Below are 16,646 nucleotides of genomic sequence, written 5' to 3'. Positions count from 1 at the left end.
CGCCCCCCCCCCCCCCTCCCATAACATAACTCGCAAAACCCAAATCAAATAAAATTGAAAAGTTCAAATTCTTTTTGCAAGATATCTACATTTATTTCTCTGTTATTTTTAATAAGGCAAGCAAAACTGAGCTTATTCAGAAGTTTCATTAGTTGGCATTAATCATTTAAATCCCTAACTTTGAATAAATTATTAAAACAATGCAGTGTAATAAGAACTATATTGTGCCTTTCATGAAAAAAAAAAAACACATTTGCATGCACCTCTTTAAGAGTTCTAGTTGCCCATGCATTTTATCTGGCCAGTTTGTTCTGCATTATGCTACATTTGAGTCAGAAAGCACTCTGCAGTTCATGCATGTTTTTTTTTTCCCTTGTCGTTTTCCTTCACTTTGTCTTTTTTACCTGTACTTCTCACTCTTTAGTCTCCTCAGTTGTTCATTCTCTGCTTGGTTGGACAGAGAAGTTGGTGCAGAACAAAGCTCAAGGGGTTATGCACCATGTTCAGTAAAATGGCATGTGTCTGCCAAGCTATGGTAAATTACCTTCGGTTGGGTTGCCAGGTAAGTTTAACAACCTTGGACCATTTCTCTGTCAGTGAACGCCTGCATGTTTTTTGGTTAAAATCAGAGAGGACAGCTGTTTCCTGGGTAAAGACTGCACTAATGGGTAAAGGTGACATAGCAAATAATCATCAGTGTAGGTACGGAAGGAGGAGGAATTCTGATTGGAGTGACTAAACATACACATATGGACATACACAAATTAGGTAGTTATTTTTGCAACGGGGAGATGACTAATCAGGAGAAAAACTAGAAGTCTGGCCTGTGAAATGGAGCTTTAGCTGAAGTTCAAGCTGGAAGACTCCGCCCCCTCCGTTCACCCATCGACGTCATGCTCATCCCCGTCCTCAGCCTGGACCTCACCCTGCACGTTCAATCAGCAATCAGGCTCTGCATAAAAGGATCCACACCCAAACCGTCAGACGCTTCCCAGCTGCGTTCAACCCACCACCTCCCCATCTCCACCCTCATCCTTCGGTTCTCCAGGATGGACCCCTTCCTGACCGCCACCACCAGTGTCGGGCCCCGGGGGAGAGCATCCCTAATCAGTTATCGGGATGTTCATCGAGTTCACATCAAATCTCCGCCCAAATAAGCTGCCGGGGCCCGAGCGCCAAAGAACTGTTATTCATTGCTGTCATTAAATCTTTTAATTGTTCCTTGTTCTCCGTCTGAGTCTTTCCAGATTGAACTGTAATGAGGTTTATTCAAATCCTAACAATGTACAATTAATCACAGCCTTGCCCAGAGTATGATGAATATTTTTTTTTTGTCAGTCTGTTTTATGCTCTAGCTACTGTGCCAGACAAAGTTATTTTTGTTATTATTTTTATTATTACAACGAACCCCAGATACAAAGGTGAGTGCCTCAAGCTAAACAACTGGTACCTATCCGTGAAAATACAAGTTTGAACCCAACAAAAATAAAATAATTTAAGAGGTAGGGAAGCACTGTTGATTTTCTAACAATTAGACTTTGTGACGTTAGGCTGACTGTTAGAAAAGCAATGAAGAAGCCTAGACCCCCTTAAATAGTACATTAGACAGCATAAAGGCACTCAGCATGTTAGGCGCAAAAGAAATGGCTTAATGAAGCCAGTAGGAGCACAGAGTTGTAAGGTTCTATTTAAAATGCTATTTTCGATTATAGTCAACACTTGACTTTGGCTAATTTAGACTGTGTTAGAAATGTAAAAACTTCGCATATTGGTTTTGATTTTGGAGACGGCTGGTTCCTCGCTGGCCATTAGGAACATCAGGTCAGGAGTGGTGCAGGGCAAGCAAGTGCCAACTAGTTCTGGCTGGAAAAGGGCGCCGTTCTAACATTAAGATGTTAGTTAAAAACCTTAGAATGAGATCAGACAAGATAAATGTAGAGTGTTATTTGCATAGTAATTTCCTGCACTAAACAGCTACATCAGAATACATAGTATATAATCCATGGTATGACATAATCATTATCAATATACATTGTCTGGGCACTGTTCAGAACAATGGGGATTGAATTCCTGTCCAGTCTGACCCAGCTGGTTGTATATATCTAAAGCACTGAGTCACAGAAGATTTTCCACAAACCGTAATATCCGGACTGTAAGCCACTACTTTTTTTTCCACACGCTGTGAACACTGCGACGCGGCTAATTTATGGCTTTCTACCAATGGTTTTCAAAAGACTGGACTGCTGTGTGGTGAAGAGGACAGCACAAGCTCAAGAGTTATCGAGAGCAACAACGGAAAAGAATGTGTGTGTGCGTGTGTGCGTGCGTGTGTGTGTGTGTGTGAAGCCAGGGACGCCTGGAGGATATTATCCGAGGCCAAGCACAAAACAGATCACCGCACCTGACCCACATGAACACAACCGCGTCTCCAATGTGCATCATGCATGTGGCGCGCAAAACCACCACAGTGCACACAAATGCAGGCCACATTTGAAAGATGCACACGGCACACAGACACGTTGAACGGCGCGAGTGAAGGTCGATCCCTAACCTTCTCTTGTGAGAGAGAACAAAACTTTAAGCAGATGTTTTCAGTGGAGTTACAATCTTGAGCTTCTACACTTTCTAGTAAATCCACAATGATACTGCTCTTTTGTAACACCAAGCAATTAGGGTTGCCAAAACAATTCATTGGCTTAACAAATGGAATATTTTACACTGTTATTGGTTATAATTTTCCAAACTTTATCAGAAAGAACCATATTTATTTAAAAGATCTGCAGTGTCAAAAATGGGATTGAATATTATAACAGGCATCAAGTACGACATTTTTGTATCGTAATAACCATACTAGCCACAATAATCTTTAACATCAAATGCCCAAGGCATTTTAAAATGTCAATCCCTAATGATTCAGGATGTTTTACAGTCTTAGTAATGCCCTTCTTTACAGCAACTAAATTTGGCATGACCTCACCTCTGTAGTTTATGTAAGTGTCCACCACAGATTGGCACAAACATGAAAACAATGCATACGTAGACAAGTCAAACCTAGTGTACACTTAAAACTGCAAAGGTCTTCTTAAATGAATTCTTAGTTTCCCTTAACAAAATAAAGCTAAAATTAAAATTAAATAAAGCTAAACAAAAAAAATAAATAAATAAATAACAAATGATTGTCATGTAGACAAAGCAAAGTAGGACAGGACAAATTCTGTGCTGAGAGAAACTAACTGTCAGTGAGCTGCCCCTCAGCATGACCAGAGGCTCAGAGGAAACATACTGTCAGCTCCAAAACAATATGAACATCTTGGGAACATGGCCCCAGCATGTATCTGTTGTGCTTCAACTTAAGGATGGGGAGAGGTCACACACATGGCCCCCTCTGACTACATTAAAATCACAATTAATGACAAGTTAGTGTTTGTGCTGGTCAAATCTTAACTCGACAAGACAAACAGTCGTGTCAGCTTGTGTCTTTCACTCTGATTCTGTATATCTTACTGAAGCAGTGGAAAGCAGCGCGATAGCATCCCACTGGCAGCATCCCAACATGTACAGTAGGCACACATGGGTGAGGGGCAGTTTAACTGTAGGAATGTGCATACTTGTCATCTGTGGCCTAGAGACAATCTGCCCAGTGATTTATTTCACGCAGCACTGTTTGTAATTCTTTTGTGTGGCTGAGTTGAGCACTAGAGAACCACAGAGTGCTAGAAAGCAGCCTGGAAGGCATGGGTCACCCCAACATCTGTGGGACATGTTTTAGTCATTATGGTACAAACGCAATGTCCTCATTTCAAAATCTGTGGTAGGTAGTGGTTACCATCTTTTAACCTGTGATATTTAGATTATATGCAGTATTGTGCAAAAGTATTTATGCACGTTACATCCACCACCCCCACACACACATTTTATTAATCTATTTTTATTTGAATTTTATGTAGCAGACCATCACAAATTAGGTCATAATTGTGAGGACGAACTATAATCACAGATGGTTCTGTAAGGTGTGGATGACGTATGTACTCGACTCCCTTTAGTCAATAAAGCTACAAGATTTTTAAGTCTTCTGGGGTATATATATATATATATATATATATATATATATATATATATATGCGTGTGTGTCTAAAACATTTTTACACAGCAGACCATCCTTTGCCTCTGTGTTTGACATGCTATGCATCTGGGGAAAGCTCCTGCTTTGACCGGACCACTGCAGTTTCCGCATGGCTGCCTCTGACTGCTCTGAGGACGCTCCCAGAAATCCAATGCACTGAAACCACCCTGAAAATCCTTCGCCAACAACCTCGTTGTGCAAGGCACATCCGTTTTGATTCGTCTCTGCCTGCCGGCGAGGCACCACTTTCTGTTGCGCTCTGCTCTGAACTTTCAAATGCTCCAGTCTAATCAACTCTGCACGCGCTGCCTCCCTCATGAGACTAGATGGGCTGAGGTGGAGATATGCAAGGAAACACTGCGAGGGGGAGGAGAAGCGGAGCAGATGGGAGTGTAGGGGAAGGAAGAGAAGATGGAGGATAAAAACGGAGGGCAGAAGATGAAATAGCATAACATGCAGAGAGGACCGGGGAGGAATAATGATCAGAAAAATAAAAGTGGAAAGATGGATGGATTAATCAAGGCAGAAATGATGATGATAATATGTTTACAAAATTCATATCTTTGACTCCTAATTTTTTTTTTAACTAAACTGCATTTTTTTGCCTTGTGGACATTAAAGTACTAAGAAGAGATGATTCATTCTAGCAACATTGTCATTTCGTATTCCATTTCAGTACAGTTCTCCTATGGAGGACTTGTGATAAACACTAGTTTTGATCCCACTGCTCACAGAGTAAACATTTTTATCACTTTTAGGAATACCATAAAAAAGCTATAATAATAATAATAATAATATAAAAAACTGTTGTGTGAAAACTTTCCAAAAGATCCTCTTTAACCCTTGTGTTTACAAATGGGGTCCAACCGACCCCACACCCATAAAACTTGTATCATTTGCCACAGTCCTCGTACGCACAAGGGTTAATAAACAATATTTTTTTTACTCAGTGTTAAAAATTCATATAAAAAATTGGAACATCAGAATCCTAATATTTACTGGTAAGGACCTTTTGGGTTAAAGTTGGCCGAAAGTTTATTTTCTGAGAAAAAACAACAGCAGAAAGTTAAAATCCATGTTTGTACCAGTGTGAGACATAACGGGCTCAGGGAATGTTGCCTCTGTTCACTTCTAGTCCCCTTTCACACCAAGTTCAAACATCCAACCAGTGATACTGAACAAACATTGAACTAGAAGAGATTTTTTTTTTTCCCCTCAAAGTCCTTTCTCAACTTCTTCATCTTTCTGGGATTGTCTGTGGGTTTCAAGAAGCACAGAAACTTTCCTATAAAACTTCTTATTTCACAGCCACGGGAGCAACTAGGAACACAATGAAATTGTGCTGATCAGGGATATAAGTACACTGATGTCTCACTTCTGCTTCAAAGGTAAAAGCAAATGTCACTTCAAATTTGAAATGGAGATGCATACGTCTGTTGAATATGACGTTGTCGGAACTGGAGCCTATTACGTTACATCTGCCACACAGGCCAACTCAAATTACAGATAATCTGATTGAAATACTCACCATGATGAACTTTACACTCTGTCCCAGGTAGAAACATTACGCTGAAATGTATTTGAGAAGCTGCTCTGCTCTGCTGTTAAATATTAGCCAATTCCAATTTACAAAGCACTGTACAAACTATCAATTATTGGGACGATGGTGGCAGGAGTATGTCTCACAATCGGTGGGTTGCTGGCTTGATCCCCACTCCTTCTGCCTCTGGTGTTGCCACCATGTGTGAGTGAATGGGTGAATGACTGAATGTAGTGTGAAGCACTCTGGCGTCCTCTGGACTTGACAAAGCTCTATGGGGGTACAGGACATTTATCATTTTAAAAATCGGTATGGCACAACTGGAAACTTTCCAGGACAAGAAAACAATCTAAAGAAATGAGAAAACAATGTATACTTCTACTTCTACTTGCCCTCAGTTTTACATAAAATCCCAATAAAACGATTTGAAGTTTCCGCTTGTGAGGCAAAAAAGTTCAAGGGCTATGAATGAATATTTTTGCACAGCACTGCACATTTCTAAACCTACGATCACATGTAGTCACACAGATGACGCTGCAGTTTTCTACAAATAGAAGAGAGTCACCCATAAGGGGGGGTGAAACTAATGGTTTACAAAACTGCCTCTGATACACTCAATTATGTCAGCGAGAGACGCATTGATGTTGATTCTACTGCCACAGCCGTTATTCTCCTCCCTTTGATTCGTCTGTCTTCTCCTTCATACCACCTTCCCTCTTCCCTCCGTCGCCATCTCCCTCTTCCCCTCAATCACTGTGCTCTGAACCCAGTACTGTCAAAATGGATCCGTCAAAGCCGTGCCTTAAACCCGGAGGCAGCATTTATGTGCACATGCGATTGCATTTGTCAGAGGGGGGAGGAGAAAATCGTCCCGTACAGTACAGTAGGAAGAACAGCCACCTCAGCAATGAGTGATGGTGCTTTGATGAAGGAGGCAGAAAAACAGGCCAGATGCAAGACTTGTGGCATACATTTGAACCCCCATATGAAGCAGGCTTCATATGTGAATATCCTCAAATCTCTAAATAAATAGGAGCTTCATCAACTATCAGTTATTCTTTTTCAAGTTCTGGACCTTTCGTTCACGTTCATGCAATCTGTTTTCAATCCCCGTTTTCGGTTCGGTGCGTTTCTTGTGCCGCGTCCTCCGTCAATGCAGTTCCTCTTTGCTGCTCAGTAAAGATGATTAGAAATGTTTACCGCTCTTCATGGGCTCCTCATCCTTTGTTTTGCATTTCAAACTAACCTTACTTGAAAGAGATCCCTCTAGTCTAGATAACGAGACTGCTTCTCCTATCCCTCTAATAGGACATCCAAATACCGGCTCAGAGAAACGCAAACTGCCAAAGATTTGCTCAGAATCAGCAAACTTCAGATCCCAGTGATTCAGTAAAGTCAGGCAAAGAAAAAGACATTCCTGCATAAGACATCAAGCACCCAACCTTTTGCTTTTGCAGTCGTGAACTGTATCGAGGTCTTGAAATATTTATTCAAATAGGCCTTTCTGGGGTGCTTACCAGGCTCTTCATGATTCAATAATACATAAGCATCAACACTGGTGTATAAATATAAAAGGGGGCACTTAAGCCTGGATTGTCTAAATGCTGAGAAAATGGCATTGAAAAAACAGATGGATACGAGGGAGATACATTCGTTTTCAGACTGTCACCTTCACTTATGCATAAGAAAACGCACACTGGTGGACTCATAAAGAATACCCCTCACTCGCATATCACAGAAGACATTGAATGTTACAGTCCTTCTGAGACCCTTTGACAGCAGCAAAACCGAGCACTGTGATGTGAACATAACATCCCGTGACGGATGTCCACGGTGAAGCGGGAACATTTGTCTGCAAATACATTTGTTTGATGTTGTGTTTTTAGTTCTCTGGGAACAAAGGCAGAAATCTGCACTGAGGAAGAGATCTTTCTTCAAAGTTTGCTGGGACTGAGGAGGCCCAGCAGTGCGCTAGGAAGAAATGTACCTGGAGCATCAACATATGAAAAAAAAAAAAAAGATAAAAATTAAGAGTTATTGCTATTCCCTGCAGGGTTGATACTTGTGTGTAGGCTTAGAGCATATATGTGGTTGCCACATAATTGGACTGAATTTCTGGAAGTGATCAATCTGAAGAAAAAAGCTGTATGTACAATAAGAGAATGAATACACTGGAAAAATGTTTTAAAACCTCACTGTCATAGATTAGAGTTCAGTCCGACTAAAATTTGTCAGACTTAACACATTTCTCCTGAAGAGAATTGTGTAATACATTTTGAGATTTTGAGAATTTTTTAAATGTAGAATAGGAAAATATTAGCAAATCGACCACTACAAAAGAAGTGTTTTCACTAAATATTTGTCAAATAGTGTTGACAAATATTTGTCAAAGCCAGTTTGTTGCAGTTTGTTTTTATTGTTTATATTTTTATCTTCCACAGGGATTTATTTTTTTATGGTACAAAATATATAATGTGGAAAAAGACTCTAAAAGATTTTACATGGCCCTCCATGTGAAAATTGATTTATGTAGACGTTTTATATTCACTCTACATGAGTTTTATATATTGTGTGGATTATACTTATGTTGGAATGATTTAACCTTTATTTCTATCAATGTTGACATACATATTTTTGAGATATTTTTTTAGATCTGTAGTTCGACAAGGTTGGTGCTTAGCTCAACAATGTGCTGTACTTTAATCCGAAGGCTGAAGTGCAAGATGTCTTCATGTACTTTCTAAGGGGTTGATGGTATAAAGTCTAACAATTGAAATGGCAAAATGAAATTGCAAATAAAAATGTATAATGTGTGCTAAATTGTCATTCAAGACATCTTAAAATATAGAAAAACTGATGTTAAAATGCTTGTATCACTTGAGTTATTTAGAGTTAATTTGTTGTTCTTGTTCTTAATTTGTTGTCAATATATTTTTTAAAGGAATACCATGTATATATTTCAGTTTGAAAATGTGATAAATACACAAACATTAATACAACCCACCAATCATAACTGAATTAAAATAAAATAAAAAAAGTCATTAATACTTAAACATTATTGTTAATAGGATCCATTAAAAAGTTTCATTTTCAATATACTAAATTTCCTGACAAATATTTAATGATACAGGCTTTACTTGATTAGGAGCTGCATGAAATGCATCAGTTCAAAATGATATTCAAAGCCACTTGAAATGTTAGCCCGCAGCAACGGTGTCACTGTTGATTGCAGGGCAATGTGGTTATTTGCACACACAAAGGCCACAACTGTTGCATTTCTGAGGAGCTCCGTCCTTCACTTCTTGCAAATTGATGAGACAATGAGCTCCTGCAGGATGTATGGGTGGCGATTTTGATGCAATCAATGGGGACAGCGAAGGTAAACACAGTACTGAATGTCATCTGCGGTGATTGTGCCGCCTCGGCATCACCTCGGGTGGGAGATCCAAATAGCCAAAATCAATAATCTAATCATTTCATATTCAAATCACACAGACCTGAGGTCTGGATCTTATTGCAGTTTCATGTCCCTGGTGGGCAGATGTGTTCCAATCAGCAAACCAAAGCAGGCAGGTGCACTGAAAATACAGTAATTCGGCAGAGATTGAAAGTGGGATCACAGTGATTAAACTGAATTATTGAATCTGACTTTCATAGAATTACATGGAAGACATATGTTTTCTCTTGGTTTTCAATATTTCTTTATCTTTATTGTGAATTATTGGTGTATTGAGTAGTTTTCTCATGGCATTCGATCTTGATGCAAGTGTCACAAATGAAGCAAGTATATCTGGTGGAATAAGTCTCATCTTCTAATATGAGCCCACATCTAAAGCTCAGTATTTTAAACCTAACAGCCTGTATATATGTGTGAGACTCTTACTTAGAAAAAATAAAGGAATCAGTTCTTGAGTTTATTTAGTGATATGACAAAGTCGACTTGTATAAATTTTTTGGCTACTTGTGTCAAAGTGTGCAGAAGTATATGTGTGTGCATATTTTTATAAACAAAAGTTAACTTTTTCTGCAAATGTAACATTGTGTTTTTGATTAAATTTCTGTTGAAGGCCCCTAAATATATCAACAATCTCTGTAGTGGATGATCAGGATAATTGAACTGGTAAACAGACACATGGAGGGAAAACATCTGTGAGAGCATCTGCACATTGCTGTGCTGAGCCCTTTAGAAGTCTACATTTACAATATACTCTACATGATTAGCACTATCCCACAAGCAAAACACCATAAGTGGGAAAAGGCACCGGTTAGGAAGAAAGAACAAGACTTACTACCATGACTTGTTTTCTTCAATAAAAGCGCTTCACACAAATAAGGCGGCTAATTCTACATGGAATATGGTGTGGCCCTGAATAGCTGCTTTTTCCAACTTGTTTACAAAGAGCACCTCTGTAGGCTATTCCCAGCTGATATGTGTATGCAAGTGTACATGTCCTGGAGGTTGTACCAATGCACTCAGGTGCCAATGCACTGTATTTGTAAGTGTCAATATGTGTGTGTTTGTAAATGAATTTTAATCTGAGTATATACGTGTCACTTTGTGGTGTGTGTGTGTGTGTGTGTGTGTGTGTTTGTGCTCCCTTGCTGCTCTATGCAGATCTTAGGAGGAAAGAAAGCGTACATAAGGGATTGACTTGTATCTTACGGAACAGTCAACAAGTCACAGACTAAACCAAGGAAAAATGGGAGAAACGGTAATTCCTGGAGTAATATTTGCAAGCATTTGACACATATTCATAAATTATCAATGGATAATCTCCTTTCAACCATGCTTTGACAAAACATGCCTGGGTTTGCATGAATGACACAGGGGAAGCAGCTGAAAGGAGAAAAAGACAGATTACATTCACACGTTGCCATCATCACACCTGGGAGCCAGGCAGTACAGTTGCACTGAGCCGCACCGCTGAGCAAAGAGCCCCGCCACTGGAAAAGTTAAAGGTTAAGTGCTTACGGGGCATGGTCCTGGTGGTACTTGTTGGGGGATTTTCGAGTTTTTCAGCAGCTAGATTTTCACAGCTGCAACACAACCAAGTCTTAAAACATGACCTTTCAGCGTGAATCCAATCTCCTCTGGGCTGATCTGTTACCAAAGGTCAATACATCCCCATTCGAGCTAAATTCAGAATTGTTATCTTTTGTCGCATTTGTATGCCTATTATTGTCAGCAGATGCCTATTAATGCAAAATGCAGATTTTTATTTTTTTTTTTTTAACATATCAGTTCATCTGATGTTTTTTTTTTTTTTCTTCTTGTGAAAGTATGGAAGTTTTATACATCTCATCAGGGTACAATCTTAAACTAATATTTTTATTGGGACTTTATGTGAAAACAAAGTAGCACATAACTGTGAAGAGGAAGTAAAATGATACATGGGTTTCCAATGTTTCAACAAATACAAATCTGAAAGTTTGTATTTACCCCTCTTAACTTTGGCATCTATCATTTAATCTCATCATGACAATGCATGTTGTGGGATTAAAAATAAAAATGTTGAGGAAAAAAAACTGTTGCATAAAGAAAGGCACAAATATTTCCGTTTGTAGTGTGCCACGAGCCACTGTGAGCATGTGGAAGAAGGTGTTCAGGTAAAAGGTAGTCTTTTTTCCTTTTTTTTTCAGATTTAACAGCCTAAAACTAACATTGCACATGGTGGTGGCTGCATCATTCTGCTGGGATAGTTATAGTTATATGGGATAGCATCTGCCAAAGGAAAACAGGTCAGTCATTGGGGAGACAAAAGGAGCAAAATCCAGATCACTCTGACTAATCTTAAGAATTAGAACATATTATTTTATAACAGAATATGATCCAAATACTAATAAGGCCTAATAAATTCACAGGAAATTTGTGTCTGTATACAAAAAATTAGTAAATAAATATTTACGCCAAATGTCAAATTTGTGAATGAAATTTAATGAAAAACTCAAATATTTCTGATCTAAATTGGCTTGAAGAGACATAAAAGTAATTCTATTAATTCCATGAATATTGCACAAAGCCATCTCATTTATTAAATAAACAAATAATGTCCCCCCCAATAGGTAGACAGACACAGAGACATGCAAACAGATCTGCATCTCTATTGCATCCTGTGTCAGATCGAGAGTTTCAGAGACATCTGCATCGTTGCCCGGCTTTGAGTTCATGTGGTTTGCACACGTCTGTTTGTGTGCATTTCTCCAAACAGCCAGGCTGCGTCTAATTGCACGGGTCCATCTGTCAACTCTCAGAAACAGGCTTCTGTCTTACAGGCACAAACAGCACAGACGAAAGTACGCCAGCACAGAAAACACGCATGCCACAAGTGGCAGCCTCAAAGCCCTCAACTTGGACCCTGGACAATCTGCAGCCTTTCTGTGGCAGCTGTGTGGATGGCATTGACTGGCAGGGTTTACAATATGGGCTCCATCTTATCAGGTCATGTTGTAAAACAATAAGCGTGCATTCAATGGTGGGGTGCACCAATAAGGAGGGTATGAATGGTAACTTCCCGTTTGTGTGCACAGGTTGTTTTATTAGAAAAATAAGTAAGTATGGGCACAAAGAGCAAGGCCTCCAAATTGAAATAATGATATTTCAATAACCTAGCCTTTTAATGCAATGATTTAATATTTATTAGTAGAGGATATTCTAGAAATTTGAAGCTATTACTGAAATTGTGGTCGTATTTACCAACATTTTTGATGCTAAAATTCCAAATACATTATTTTATACAGGTACTTGCGTTGTTTTAATAAATGTTTGTCAACCTAAAGGTAAATTGGGTGTGCACAGTGCCTTGCAAAAGTGTTCATACACCTTTAGTCAAGTTACAACTTCATCAACTATATGCATACAACCAGAGCTGTAACAGATTGTCTTTGATTAAATTATATGCATGTTAGAGAACGGCTTAGCAAAGTCAGAGCCTAATTTGCAAAGGATGATAGGCAAGCAGATCAGATTTTTTTTTTAAATGAAGCTGGCAGTGGCATGCCACAAAGGAGGCCTCAAATACTTCTAAATGCAACACTTTTTAGAACTTAGAGTTTTTTTTCCCCTTGCATCATTTTCCATCTACTTCACAGTAATATCCACTTATTTGCTGTAGTCTCTCATATACTACCCCAACGTGAATACGGTGTGAATACTTTTGCAAGGTACTGTATATCACAAGTGAGTGCAACATGCAATTTCAGAGCGTGCTAATTTACTCATCTATCTGCATTGTGCTGCTGCGTGGACTCACTTAACGTCCGGCCAGTACAAATTGTATTTCAGTCTGAGCTCTCATTAGTAATGAGGTAAATGTAGGTTGTGTACGTGGAGCAGGAAGCACCTGTTTCTCCCAGGGACAGAAACATACCCTCCACCACCCGAACACAAAGAATGACATATCCCATTTCCCACTGTTCTTTCTTCTCGCTCATTGTTTCGCTGAATTAAAGACAAAATGCAGCTTTGATATCACAATGTTAGCTTTTAAAGCAAGCATTCAGATTCATATGAGAGCAGAGGAAGGAAGGAAGTAAGGAAGGCATGCTGGTTGAGAAATCCTGGACAAGAAGTGTATGACAAATGAAATCACAGTGCTTGCAAAAGTATTCATGCTCTGTGAACGTTTTTCAACCTAACTACAATTTTTTCTGATTTTTTTTCCCCCAACACTTTATTCCAGATCATCAAACTAATTTTGAATGATGGTTTCAGCAATTAATGGAAAAACATATGCAAATCCCTCTTTGTTAAATTGCAAATAAAAATAAGAGTAAACACTTAATTTCATTAGTCACACAAAGGCCTAATTTCTGCTGGACCCATAGAATCAATAAATCCTATAAACAGAACTTGTCCAAAAACATGCCTAAAGCTTAACAGAGTCTATAAAATAACTCCAATCTAAAAAAAAAAAAGAACAAATAAGAAACAAAGTAATTTATATCTACTGATTTGGCTAGTGTATGAGCACAATAAGAGTCACTCGCCAAATCATAAAACAGTAGTGGACTGTCCCAGCAATGCCTTATCTACTAAAACTGCAAAAAGTAACTTCTAAAGCACAGAAAATGTTGCTTACCTCAGTTAAGGAGACAAAAAGCAACACAAAGGCATGTCTCACATTTCATTAAGAACATGTTAAGGAGTCCGAGGACATTTGGGATAATATTCTGTGGACTGATGAGACAAAAATAAAACACTTTGGAAAATATGTCTCCCAGCATTTAAGACACAGAACATCAGAGAAGATAGCGTTAGAGTCTGCTTTGGTGCTTCAAGACGTTCACAACTTGCTGTAATTGATGGAACTATAAATGCTGCTCTGTGTCACAAAACAATGAAGGAGAGAATGTCTGACAATCAGTTTGTGACCTCGACTTCAACGGCAGTTGCGTTACGCAGCAGGACAAATATTCAGATCGGTTTGGATCTTTTTTTTTTTTTCTTTACCTCATACTAAACAAGAAAACAATGATTTGTACTTACTCTAGTCATGTTTAATATTAAAATAAATTTAATGGTTGCAAAAATTAGATGCGACAAAGGAAAAGAAAGGAAATATGAAAAGGGGCAAAATTTTTTCACAATAATGTATGCATGCTACACTTTTCAGAGTTTTCTTTACTGATAACTGAGTAAAATACACTGGAGTTTGTGTTTGGAACATGACAAAATGCCGAAAGTTAAAGGAGTAGCAATAATTTTGCAAGACTTGTTGAGGACTGCACCACATTTTCGGAATGCAGAAAAAAATTGTAATATTAAGATGCAATACGCACGAAATCTAAAGGTAAAAAAAGAAAATGCCTAACGCTTGTCTTGAACGGCACCATCAAAATGGACATTTTGAGGCCTGTGGTGAAACACGCTTGAAAATTAAACCCACGAAATATCACCAAAAGAAAAATGCAAAACCACACAGTAGGAGAAAGTGAGCAGCCTGCTTTCACATTACTCTCAGCCAATTCAATCAATACAGAATAGGATCTTGCATGAAAACATGACCTCTGGGTTTTTACACAGCAAAGATGCAATATATTTCTCCTCTTAGTGAAAAACGGACGTCAACTACTGCTCCCTTGCAAGTGTGTCAATATCAAACAACTGCGCCTCCCTCTATTGCCAATAAACTGATTGTGCAATTCATCAGCCAACTCTAGGAGACAGTATTCCTAATTAAACGGAAGCTCGTAAATTCGACATTTTACAGGTCTTGCTCAGCTTGTAAATACAGTATAAATAAGTTGTGGTGAGTGGCTTCATGGGCAGATGAAGGTCTGCGTTTGTGGTAAAACTCCTGCTGATGCGTTCAATGAACAGCAGGCCAATTGCAATTAGAACTCTGTTTGCTCCCGTGCTTCCAGTGCGTCTCTCCTGCTCTTTTTTCCATCCTTTGCTGCCTTCACGGCACGCCGCGCGTTCTTCCATATTCTTTCTGAAGCCTGGTCGAATCAGATTGGATTAGCACTTTCAGAGGACACATTTGTTCGGGCCAATTAGAGCACTTCCTGGCACAGATGGAACCCTGAGGTCTCTGGGGAAAACCCCGGGTCGCATTTGGGTTCTAAAAAAGCATAACGCATACTGTAGAGTTTGCAAAAAAAAAAAAAAAAAAAAAAAAAAGCACCAGCTGTGTGTGTGCATTTGCTTGGCTATCCCCTCAGGCCTAAATATGGCTGTTGTAAATAAAAATGCATTCTGACCTGACCAGCGTACCTTGGTAAATATGTTTAAAATTGTTACACAACCACACTGCATGTATTTAATACCCCCCCACACACATATTCTTACCTGATAGTGTATATCTTCTTTTGTTGGAGGGAAATGAAACTGCAGAGAATCACATCTCAGTGGCAGCAGGACGTCCTCAACCTGGAGAGAAGAGCGAGGGAGGGGGGGGGGGGCAGAGAGAGGAGGGAGGTGTTATTCAAGCTCACTGAACTGAAGTCCCTGTCATTTTTCACAATAGAGACAGATAGCTATAATATGTAGTGAATGTGGGGTGCCATGTGAATAATGGCCCCATCCAGATTGTGTGAATAGCCATAACCCACTCAAACACAAGAACCAGACGGTTCACAAAGCCGCTGCGGCTCGCAGGGGCGCCTGTTTGGTGTTTACGCCGCCACGCTTGTGTGTGTGTGTGTGTGTGTGTGTGTGTGTGTGTGTGTGTGTGTGTGTGCTTGTGCGAGCCGCCTCGTAATGACCTCTTAAGTGTTGGGATATCAAAGACTGTAATGGTCTACCTCTGTTCTCCCTGGCAGTTTACTGAGGGGAAAGCTCTCTTGTGCCATGATAGCTTGTTGATATGGTTAGCATTTCTCTGTCAAATGCCAGGGACGAGGGGAAATTGGTAGCTGTGTTTCACGGATGCAGAGACACACTTTCATATCTGAAATGGTTTCCATCCTCTTCCAATTTTGTCATGTCATTTTTCTCTATCGACTTCGGTATCTGTTCTGTTATTCTTACCCGTGTGTCTCATTCTATCTTTACAATACATGGTCTTGCAAAAGCACTGATGCTTTTTGAACGTTTTCATATTTTGTTGTGTTACAGCAACAAGCATATCATGAACTGAAAAGAAAATTATATATCGCTTTTAATCTTTTTGGCACATTTGTATCTAAGCCCATTTGTATCTACCAGCAGTCGTGTACTTCATAAATCTGGACTTTATGTAAGAATGGTGAGACAGAAAACATGTAAAGGATAGTGCTGTAGTATGATGAGAACAAAACTGAACTTTCTGGCCTGCATTCAATGTAATATATGTGTGTACTGGAAAATTAACTCCAGACATCAACCACAACACTACATTTCCATGATGATGTGTGGTATGATGATCAAGCTGCAGGAGAATTCTTCTTCTCCAGGATCTATGAAGCTGGTTAGTTAATTAGAAAATGGATGGGTTCGTACTCTTGTTGTACACTCATTTCATTTGGCATTTGTTCTTTTTATGAACACTACGTATTTCATAC

The 16,646-nt window shown here is 39.2% G+C and overlaps 1 protein-coding gene across 10 annotated transcripts in view; it reads right to left on the bottom strand.

Annotated features, from left to right (window-relative positions):
- Positions 1-15,562, bottom strand: part of adgrl3.1 (adhesion G protein-coupled receptor L3.1) — a 161,497-nt gene extending 145,935 nt beyond the window's left edge. For all 10 annotated transcript variants that reach the window (XM_015040981.1, XM_015040986.1, XM_015040987.1 and 7 more), the window contains exon 1: positions 15,454-15,562. The gene's annotated coding sequence lies outside the window, so the exon portion shown is untranslated. The remainder of the gene's footprint in view (positions 1-15,453) is intronic.
- Between the last annotated feature and the right edge of the window lie 1,084 nt (positions 15,563-16,646).

This window comes from Poecilia latipinna, unplaced genomic scaffold (assembly GCF_001443285.1).
Source record: "Poecilia latipinna isolate Pla-1442-1.1 unplaced genomic scaffold, P_latipinna-1.0 Scaffold535, whole genome shotgun sequence".
Lineage (NCBI taxonomy): Eukaryota > Metazoa > Chordata > Actinopteri > Cyprinodontiformes > Poeciliidae > Poecilia > Poecilia latipinna.
Note: the sequence above shows the minus strand (reverse complement) of the source record. Positions and strands in the feature narration are given on the sequence as shown.